Here is an 11215-nt window from a genome sequence, read left to right on the forward strand (position 1 = left end):
GCAAACCCTAGAAGGGATGCTTAGCTAGACATGATCTAAATCTACTTGCAAAATTTAAATACAGAAAAATAAACTACCCTAATTTCATAAATTAAACTATCCTAATTGCATAAATTTAAACTGCATAATTTAAACTAACCTAATTGCATAAAATTAAATTGCATAAATTAAACTATCCTAATTGCAAGAAAAAAAAATTGTATAATGTAAAGAGATAAAATTATATAAAAATAAGATTTTATATAAAAAAAATTTATTACAAAAACCTCAAAGCTCGAGGCTTGAGAAGAAAGCTAAAAACCCCACTATCTAGGGTTACAAGCTTGATCGGAAGGCCAGAATCCTTAAAACAAGGGCCTTTGGGGGCTTTTTATAGGCATTTGGGGGTTATAAGGTTTTCAAAACTTTAGATGTGGGACTAAGAGGTTTTAGAGGGCTGTTAGGGGTGTTTAGGGGCTCAAATCTCGCTCAAAAAGCACTTAAATCCATCAAGAAACCCTAGAAATTGTTTCAGCCGTCCGATCTTCATCTAAAGGATCCAATTCATCTAATAAATCAAGCTGGAAGCGATTCTGGGCCGTCGGATCACGATATGGGTGAAGCACTGTCGTTGGATCGCACTGCAGAAGGATCCCGTGTTGTCTTAGTGTTTATCAATTCTTGCAATTGCCTTGATTACGGTTGGATCTTGACCGGCTGCGATGGTAGCCGTCCGATGGTGCAAAAATGTGGAGCGTTGGATCTTGATCAGAGAAGATCGGACCATCGAGTGATGTGAAGTTACTAGGTTGCCCTTCGGACCTTCTTCTCTCTCCTCATGAGCCCTGGACCGCGCGCGTGGATCGGGCTCGCGATGCATTGCGGTGAGCCGAGACTCGCTGATTGGCTGGTTTATGGTGCGCCGATGGGTCCATGGTCCAGGCGCCTATTGCTGTGGACCAGGCGGCTAATCAGATCACCAAATCAGTTGATTTTTGACCAATTTTGACCTGATTTGACTCGGATTTGACCCAATTGAGTCTTCTTTCTTCATTCTTCAATTTCTGGGTCAATTTAACTCCATTTTGCGTAAAATTTACGCTGTTGGAATCCTCTTTCCTTGTTCTTTCTATTGATAACCTCTTCTTCTGCAAAATATAATAACAAGTATCAATTTCCTAATAAAGTTAGATAATTTAGATATTAATTGATACTTTTTATGTCAATTTGTGACATAAATCACACCCCCCAACTTAATCATTGCTAGTCCCTTAGCAATGTACCAAAATAAGATCATATCCCAAAAAGATCCTTTCTTTGCAAATTAATTTAAGATCGAAATTCAAGAAGTTTTCTAGTATTACTAAGTAATGAGCTTCGAATTAGAATCGGTAGTCAGTCTACTTAGGAGCTTTCTTAGAGTACACTTAAAGTTTTATAGCACTTGTGTGAGTGATAACTAACTTAGTATTTCAGTATTAACTTGTACAGGCCAATTGTATCATTTTTCATAACTTAGTTCGATTAATTTTTATACACCCCAGATTAAACAAAGAACTAAGGTAGCTTTCACACTTTTTTTTTTTTTTTGCTGAGCATCCTGGCCTTCCCACCATCGTTTGATGTGAATCTCAATACTTGACTTAGGTGAAGAGACCTGGTTACTAGGCTTAGGGCAATCCACATTTACTCTGTGTTTTGCATTTTATTTCAGGCAGATAGCTCTTTCCTTAAATTCAAATTTCTTCAATTGGGGTGTAGAGAAAATTATCTAATTTAAATAATACTCAAATCCTTAATTGGTCTTACAATTAACACCTACTTTACCTTGTTAGTATGCATGTGCAATTGAAAGTGCTAATAGTCTTTAAATGACCTAGGCCACCAAGAGTCTAACCAGCTAATCTTCTCCGTGACTCACTACATTTATTAGCAAATACTTTCTAACTTACTCTTATTTCTTTTCTAGATTAATTTATTTCAATTTTTTTTTTAAATATATTAAATACAAGAAATAACTCATAGTGGAAGGAAAAGGAAATGATAACACCTGATTTTGTTCAAGCTCTCTCCCAACTTGACCGGCATTGTCCCCAATGGAGTTTATCTAATTTATTTGTCCTAAGCAAACTGAAAACAAAGAAAGCATTAGAAATTAAATAAGCTGGGTTGCCTCTCAGAAGCGCTAAGTTTTATGTCTTCAGCCAGACCAAACCTCGAAGCAATTTAATCAGAATAAGTTGGTTCATAAAGAACCATGGCATCTTCAACAGTCTCGACAGGTAATTCAAGAATGGTTTTAATCGTTGACCATTAACTTTAAAGATAACACCATTACTTGGATTTTCTATCTCAACAGCTCCATGTGAAAAGACTTCCTTTACTAAAAATGGTCCTGTCCATCTAGACCTAAACTTTCTGAAAACAGATGTAATCTAGAGTTATATAAGAGCATCTTTTGTCCGATATTGAAAGTTTTTCTCATAATTGATTGATCATGAAATGCTTTGGTTCGTTCCTTGTATATCCTTGCATTTTCATAGGTTTCATTTCTAAGTTCTTCTAATTCATTCAACTGAAGCTTCCTATGGTTTCAGCATCGTTCAAATTTGTATTTAGTTGTTTGATGGCCCACATGGCTTTGTGTTCTATCTCAATAGGCAAGTGACATGTTTACCAAACACAATCCTATAAGGAGACATTCCTAGATTGGTCTTGAAAGTGGTTCGGTATGCCCAAAGTGCATCAATTAATTTCAAAGACCAATCCTTTCTATTGGCACTAACAGTTTTTTTCAGGATCTGTTTGATTTGTCAGTTTGACACTTCAACTTGCCCACTAGTTTGAGGATGATATGGTGTGGCCAATTTGTGGGTGACATTATACTTTTTCATCAATGTTGCAAAAGGTCGGTTACAAAAATGGGTTCTCCGATCACTAATGATTGCCCTAGGAATACCGAAATGGAAAGAATATTTTCTTTAAGAAACTTAATGACCATTTTGCTATCGGGTGTTCTACATGCAATTGCTTCTACCCATTTTGAAACATAATCAACTGCTACTAGAATATATTCATTTCCAAAGAAATTTGAAAATGGTCCCATGAAATCGATCCCCCAAACATCAAAAACTTCAACTACCAAGATTGGGTTGAGTGGCATCATGTGTCGCTTGGTGATTCGACCCATTTTCTGACATTGAGCACAACTTTTACAATATTCATGAGCATCCTTAAACAAATTGGGCCAATAAAAATCACATTGGAGAACCTTAGCAGTAGTTTTCTTAGACGCGAAGTGACCCCCACATGCTTGATCATGACAAAAAGATAAAATATTCATGACTTCGTTATCTGGGATACACCTTCTAATAATTTGATCAGGACATTGTTTAAAAAGATAAGGATCATCCCAAATGAAATACTTTACTTGGCAAAGAATTTATATTTATCCTGCTTAGTCCAATGAGAAGGTATCTTACCTATGGCTAAATAATTTACAATATCAGCAAACCAAGGTTCAGTAGACACAGACATGAGTTGCTCATCTGGGAAAGATTCATTGATGGGTGGTTCACTAGATGGTGCGACTGGAATTCGGGACAAATGATCTGCTACAATGTTCTCAGTGCCTTTCTTGTCCCTAATTTCTAGGTCAAATTCTTGAAGGAGCAAAATCCATCTGATTAAGTGTGCCTTGGCATCCTTCTTTGCTAGGAGATGTCTAATGGCTGAGTGATCGGTGTAGACAATGGTGTGGGTCCCAACCAAATAAGATCTAAATTTTCTAAAGCAAAAACAACGGCAAGAAACTCCTTCTCAGTTGTGGTGTAGCTAAGCTGCGCATCATTTAAGGTTTTACTTGCATAATATATCACTCTAGGCAGCTTATTTATCCGTTGACCTAAGATTGCGCCCACAACATGATCGGACGCATCACAAATTAATTCAAATGGTTCAGACCAGACAGGAGGATGAATGATTGGAGCTGATACAAGTGCTTTTTTTAGAAATTCAAATGATTCCAAGCACTCGTGAGTAAATTCAAATTTGGTATCCTTTGCCAAAAGATTAGTCAGTGGACGTGCTACTTTGCTAAAGTTGGCAATAAACCTTCTATAGAATCCAGCATGACCTAAAAATGAACGTATTTCTTTCACAGATTTAGGTGGTGGAAGACTTGCAATTAGATCTATTTTGGCCTTGTCTACTTCAATCCCCTTTTTAGAAATGACATGGCCAAGAACTATTCCTGTTTGACCATAAACTGATATTTTTTTCAGTTGAGAACTAAGTGCTTCTCCTTACATCGTTCTAGAACTAATTGCAGGTGATTCAGACACTCGGAGAAGGTTAGGCCAAAAACAGAAAAGTCATCCATAAAAATTTCTAGAAATCATTCTATCATATCTGAAAACATGCTGATCATGCATCTCTGGAAGGTTGCCGGTGCATTACATAGTCCAAAGGGCATTGTCTATAGGCAAAAGTACCAAATGGACAGGTGAATGTAGTCTTTTCTTGATCTTCAGCGGCTATGGGGATCTGGTTGTAACTGGAGTATCCATCAAGAAAATAATAAAACTCTTGTCCGGCTAGTCTTTCCAACATTTGATCAATAAATGGCAAAGGAAAGTGATCTTTCCTTGTCGCAGATTCAACTTTCTATAGTCTATACAAACCCTCCATCCCGTTTGGGTCCTAGTTGGGATAAGTTCGTTTGCATCATTTTGGACCACTGTTATCCCAGATTTCTTGGGTACTACTTGAACTGGGCTTACCCAAGAGCTATCAGAAATAGGATAAATTATTCACTATCTAGGAGTTTCAGAATCTCCTTTTTAACTACATCCTTCATAGCTGGATTAAGCCTTCTTTGGGCTTCTCTTGTTGGTTTAGCCTCTTCCTCTAAGTATATTCTATGTTGAACTATAGAAGGCTTATTCCTTTGATATCTGCTATGGTCCAACCTATTGCTTCTTGATTTGCTTTTAGAACTGACACTAACTCCTCCTCTTGCTTGGGATCTAGGTCTGATGCAATAATTACAGGCAAAGTTTCTTTGGGTCCTAGATATGCATACTTGAGATGTTCTGGGAGGGGTTTCAGTTCTAAAATGGGTGCTTCCTCTATCGATGGTTTAGGTGATGATTTCACCATCTCAATGATTGGTTCAGTAGGAAGTGTCGATTCTTGATTAATCTGATTTTCTTTAAGTATTTCATTGACATCCTCAGACTCATGGATTAACCAGGGGTTAGACTCTAGGTCGACTTCATCATCACTAATGTCAATGGATTCATAAATACCATCTTGGACTACATTGACATCAGCATGAGAAGAGGATTCCTGTTCTAAGTTAAAAACATTAAGCTCAATGGTCATATTCCCAAAGGATAACTTCATTAGACCATTTCGACAATTGATTTCAGCATTGGCCGTAGCTAAGAATGGTCTTCCTAAAATGACAGGTATATGTCCTTTAGGATTCGCAACTGGCTCAGTCTTTAAAAAATAAAATCTACAGGAAAAATAAATTTTCAACCTTTATCAGAACATCCTCGACCATTCCCTTAGGGATCCTGAGAGATCTATCGGCTAACTGTAATGTGATCCCAGTAGGTTGAAGTTTTTCTAATCCTAGTTGCTCATACACCGAATATGGAAGGATATTCACACTAGCTCCTAGATCTAGCAAGGCCTTTTTTATATTGGTTTCTCCAATAACACAAGAAATTGTTGGAGCTCCAGGGTCCTTATATTTAATTGGCACATGGCTAGATAGGTATGAACTGACACTTGTAGCCAAAAATGCTTTCTTTGGTACATTAGTGGTCCTTTTCCTAGTGCAAAGATCTTTTAAAAATTTGGCATAAGTTGGAACCTGATGGATTATATCTAAAAGAGGAATATTAACTTGGACTTGTTTAAATACCTCTAAAATTTTGTCTAAATGTTCAGATTTATTGGATTTCAGTCTGTTTGGAAAAGGAGCTCTAGGACTTTTAAGTACTGGACTAGGTGAATTTTTAGTTTCTGATGCTTGAGGTTGAAAGGTAGTAGTTTTAGAAGGTGACTCGCAGATGAGTCCTCTATATCATCAAGTGCAACTACCTTATTGTCTATTTATTTTTTGATCTTAAGGTATGAATGGCATTTACACCATTAACTTGGTTTCCTTGTTGGGGTCGTGGACCATTTTGGTTCCTAGGATTTGGCTCAGGTTGGCTAGGTAACCTACCTTGTTCTCGTTCACTAATGGTCGAAGCCAGCTGACTTACTTGCATTTCCAGATGGGCTATAGCTTGGGTGTTATTATTTATGAATTGACCCGTGGTTTGCATAAAGCTGGTATGTGTCTTCATCATGGCTTCTAGGCTTTTCTCTAAAGAGGTAATTTTCTTGTCATTATCATGGAAGCCTGGCGGGTTGTTCATCACTGGGTTGGACCTTAGATTTTGCTGATTGAAATTTGGATTGCCTACATTAGGATTCTGAGACCATGAGAAATTCGGGTGATTCCTCCAACCTGGTTATATGTGGGTGCATAAGGATTGTTCAATGGTCCTTGATAGGTGACATTCACCTGTGCACACTCATTCGAGTAGGAACATTCTTTTAAGACATGGTCTGTGCATTGCACCCTTTACACATGGGTGCAGATATTTGATTTACATTGGCTGGTCTCTGTAATTCTAAGGCTTCCAATCTACGTGTTAAGGTTGCAATCTTGGCCTCTGATGCTAGGGTTGGTTGAATTTGATGCATTCCTCCTCTTGAAGGTGTAGCTTTATCAGGTTCCCTAGTTGTTTCCCACTGTAAATTTTTCTCGGCTAGGTCTTCTAAGAATTGCCAAGCTTCAGTAGTTTCTTTGTCCATAAATTGGCCTTGGCACATGGACTCTAGCATGGTTCTTGAGTTTGAATCTAACCCCTCATAGATGATCTGGCATAGTCTCCAAGTTTCTATTCCATGGTGTGGGCATTGGGTCAAAAGATTCTTGAAACGATCAAAGTACTTCCAAAATGATTCACCAGCTAGTTGGTAAAATTGATTTATTTCATTCCTAATCCTAGCTGTTTTATGATGGGGGAAATACTTTTTCAAAAATATTCTCACAAAGCCCTCCCAGGTAGTGACAGAATGGTTTGGCAGACTATAAAGCCACTTCTTAGCATTATCCTTAAGGGCAAAGTTGATTAATCTAAGTTTGACCTCATCCTCTGTTAATTGCAGTTTCATGGTTGCACATACCTCCTCAAATTCTCTAATAAATATATAAGCATCCTCTAATCCTGTGAATTTTGGAAGCATATTTATGATTTGAGATTTGATTTCAAAATTGTTAGCTGTGGGTTGTGGCAACCTGATACAAGATGGTTGGATGGAGCCAACTGGATAACAAAATCCTTAAGGGTCATGGGTTGGATTGGTTCAGCCATTGGAACAACAGGAATTGACTCAATTCTAACTAGACGACCCGACACTCTTCTCCACACATGAGGTGTACAGTTCTCGATGTTTATATAATTTTTTTTTATAAAATTTTTATGTATAAGAAAAAGAAAGAAAAGAGAAAAAGTTCTAAAGAAAAGATCCTAAGGAGTCCTAAATCTAAAAAAAAGTAACCAAATTAATTTAAATTTTAATAAATTTTTTTTTATTTTTTTAAACAAGTGAAACAATAAATTAAACTCAATCTATCCTAGGGTTAACCTAAATCTAGACAGCTCCTAACTGTTCCAAGATGACCTTCAAGCCTTCCAAGTGGAGATTGATCAACTAGTTAGCCAGGTAAGTATAAGAGGTGGGAGGTTTACTCATCGTTGCCTTTCTAGACACCAAACGAGTTGGCCAGGCCAGCAACTGAACCAATTTAACAAACCACCCTCAGGGACTTGCCTAGACACCAACTAATCAAACAACTCAAACTTGGTAGAACTCTTAGGGTTCCTTGTCCTATTGAGCTCGAATTCCTTAAGGTTGACGTCTAATTGATTTTAAGATTAAAGGTCTAGGTAATGCAATATGATGGAGATGGTTTTTGGGCTAAGAAGGGTAATGAAATCCCCACCTTATCTTGTTAATGGGTTGATGCCCTTAGATTAATTATGAAAATGCAAATGCAAATAAACAAGATGACCAAGAATGTAAAAGATTTTAATTTAGAATTTTTTTTTATTTTGATATTTTACTTCACGATTATGAAATATCTTTTGTTTTGTTTTATTTTTATTTTTTTTTTGTGATTAAGTAAATTCAAATATTAGGTCTAAAAGGAAAAGTAATTAACTAAAAATAATAAAAGAGAAATTAGAAGCGTACCTGAGTTTTCAGCAATCACCACTAAATCTAGAAACCTAAAGGAAAAAGAAAGAGAGTTATAAAGCACGAAGAACAAATATTTGAAAATAATTTAAAACGCCAAATCCCCGGCAACGGCGCCAAAAACTTGATATGCAAATCTTAAAATTTGTAAATAAAACCGCAAGCGCACAGTGTGCAGAATAGCACGACCAGTGAGTACGGATCGATCCCACAGAGACTTGGTTTAAAAATGATTTTCAAATCTATGCTCAAGCAGCTTTAACGAAAATCGAAAATCGAAAGTTGTTTGCTAAAGACAATAAGACTAAGGATCTAGGGTTTTTGAATCCACTAGATCTAGATTAGGAAATTCTACCTAGAATTTTTTTTATTGATCCTAACGACTACTCCTCTTGTCTTTCCCAAGCATAGATTATGAAGGGACTAAGGCCCAACGATAACCCATCAAGATTCTTTACAGGGGAGTAGTAACTAGGATCCCTTAGGGTTTTCTCCTCCTATACACTGAATCAAGCATGAACTATGAAGGACTCTGACCCAACTGTAGTTCATCAAAAATTCTTGGCAAAAGAGGAAGAAAAAGAAACCCTAAGAAAAAGAAAGAACCCTATGTAAAACCCTACTCATGATCTAGCTTCATCGCAATCCTAGAAGGGATGCTTAGCTAGACATGATCTAAATCTACTTGCAAAATTTAAATGTAGAAAAATAAACTACCCTAATTTCATAAATTAAACTATCCTAATTGCATAAATTTAAACTGCATAATTTAAACTAACCTAATTGCATAAAATTAAATTGCATAAATTAAACTATCCTAATTAAAAAAAATAAATTGCATAATGTAAAGAGATAAAATTGCATAAAAATAAGATTTTATATAAAAAAAAATTATTACAAAAATTCAAAGCTCGAGGCTTGAGAAGAAAGCTAAAAACCCCACTATCTAGGATTACAAGCTTGATCGGAAGGCCAGAATCCTTAAAACAAGGACCTTTGGGGGCTTTTTATAGGAATTTGGGGGTTATAAGGTTTTCAAAACTTTAGATGTGGGACTAAGAGGTTTTAGAGGGCTGTTAGGGGGGTTTAGGGGCTCAAATCTCGCTCAAAAAGCACTTAAATCCATCAAGAAACCTAAAATTATTTCAGCGTCCGATCTTCATCTAAAGGACCCAATTCATCTAATAAATCAAGTCGGAAGCGATTCTGGGCCGTCGGATCACGATTGGGTGAAGCGCTGCCGTTGGATCCGCTGCAGAAGGATCCCGTGTTGTCCTAGTGTTTATTAATTCTTGCAATTGCCTTGATTACGGTTGGATCTTGACGGCTGCGATGGTGGCCGTCCGATGGCGCAAAAATGTGGAGCGTTGGATCTTGATCAGAGAAGATTGGACCATCGAGTGATGTGAAGTTACCAGGTTGTCCTTCGGACCTTCTTCTCTCTCCTCATGAGCCCTGGACCGCAGCTGGATCGGGCTCGCGATGCGTTGCGGTGAGCCGAGACTCGCTGATTGCTGGTTTATGGTGCACCGATGGATCCATGGTCCAGGCGCCTATTGCTGTGGACCAGGCGCTAATCAGATCACCAAATCAGTTGATTTTTGACCAATTTTGACCTGATTTGACTCGGGTTTGACCCAATTGAGTCTTCTTTCTTCATTCTTCAATTTTTGGGTCAATTTAACTCCGTTTTGGTAAAATTTACCCGTTGGAATCCTCTTTTCTTGTTCTTTCTATTGATGATCTCTTCTTCTAAAATATAATAAAAATATCAATTTCCTAATAAAGTTAGATAATTTAGATATTAATTGATACTTTTTATGTCAATTTGTGACATAAATCACTGCTCTTCCCTCCTTGGGGTTCAGGTTGCGGCAGGGCCCTTGGCCGATCCTCTCTGCCTTCAGGTCGCGTCGAATAAATCTGTTGAGCCGACCTCGTCTGATAAGCTTCTCGATCTCATCCCAGAGCTGAATGCACTCCTCCGTATCGTGGCCGTGGTCATGATGGTAGAGGCAGAACTTGTTAGGATTGTGCTTCCCAGGGTATGTGCGCATCCTTTCCGGCCTTGGCAGCTGCTCCCTGACCTCCATCAGCACTTGGGTTTTCGAGGCATTGAGGGGGGCATAGTTGCGAAATCTTTCCGGTGGAGAACCCCACCGAACTCCGTGGTCCGGACTCCTCTGCCTACGTACCCGAGAGGAGTATGGACATGCTTGTACCCAGGAGGAGTTCGAGAAATGGCCGAGCTTCTCTCAGTCTTTTTTCGACTGCGGGCTTGCTCGAGTCTCCCGCCTGCCGTTCTCTCGTAGTCTCCTCATCCTTCATTTTGAAGGCTTCTTCTGCTCGGGCGTACCCTTCGACCCGAGCCAACAGATCAGCAAAATCTCTGGGGTACTTCTTCTCCAGGGAGAACAAAAGCTCATTTTTCTGAACGCCGCCCTTCAGAGCGGCCATTGCTACCGACTGGTCCAAGTTCCCGACCTCCAGCGCGGCGATATTGAAACGGTTGATGTAGGCTTGAGTGGACTCCCCCTCCCTCTGCTTGATATTGATGAGGAACTCCGAACCCTTCCGGGGGCACCGGCTGCTGACAAAATGGGCCACAAATTGGTGGCTCATCTGATCAAAGGAAAAGATGGTACCCGCTTCAGCATCGAGTACCAGTTTCTCGCCACTCCCTTTAAGGTGGATGGGAAGGCTCGGCATAGAATGGCGTCGGGCATGCCATGAAGCAGCATCATCATCCGGAAGGCCTCCAGATGATCAACCGGGTCGAAGTCCGTCGTAGCTTTTAAACTGGGGGAGTTTGAAGTTTGGCGGGATCGGTTCCTGCATGATCATTTGAGAAAAGGGGGGTCAGTACAAATATCCTCACCATAAGTGGAGGGAGCATGGCGGAGTTCTT

General features: G+C 38.8%; 1 non-coding gene across 1 annotated transcript; it reads left to right on the forward strand.

Moving 5' to 3' along the window:
- Positions 1 to 6946: 6946 nt before the first annotated feature.
- On the forward strand, positions 6947 to 7053 carry LOC140857631 (small nucleolar RNA R71). Its single transcript, XR_012141123.1, has one exon. It is a non-coding gene; the product is annotated as a small nucleolar RNA R71 (small nucleolar RNA).
- The last annotated feature ends 4162 nt before the right edge of the window (positions 7054 to 11215 follow it).

This window comes from Elaeis guineensis, chromosome 4 (assembly GCF_000442705.2).
Source record: "Elaeis guineensis isolate ETL-2024a chromosome 4, EG11, whole genome shotgun sequence".
NCBI classification, from domain to species: Eukaryota; Viridiplantae; Streptophyta; class Magnoliopsida; order Arecales; family Arecaceae; genus Elaeis; species Elaeis guineensis.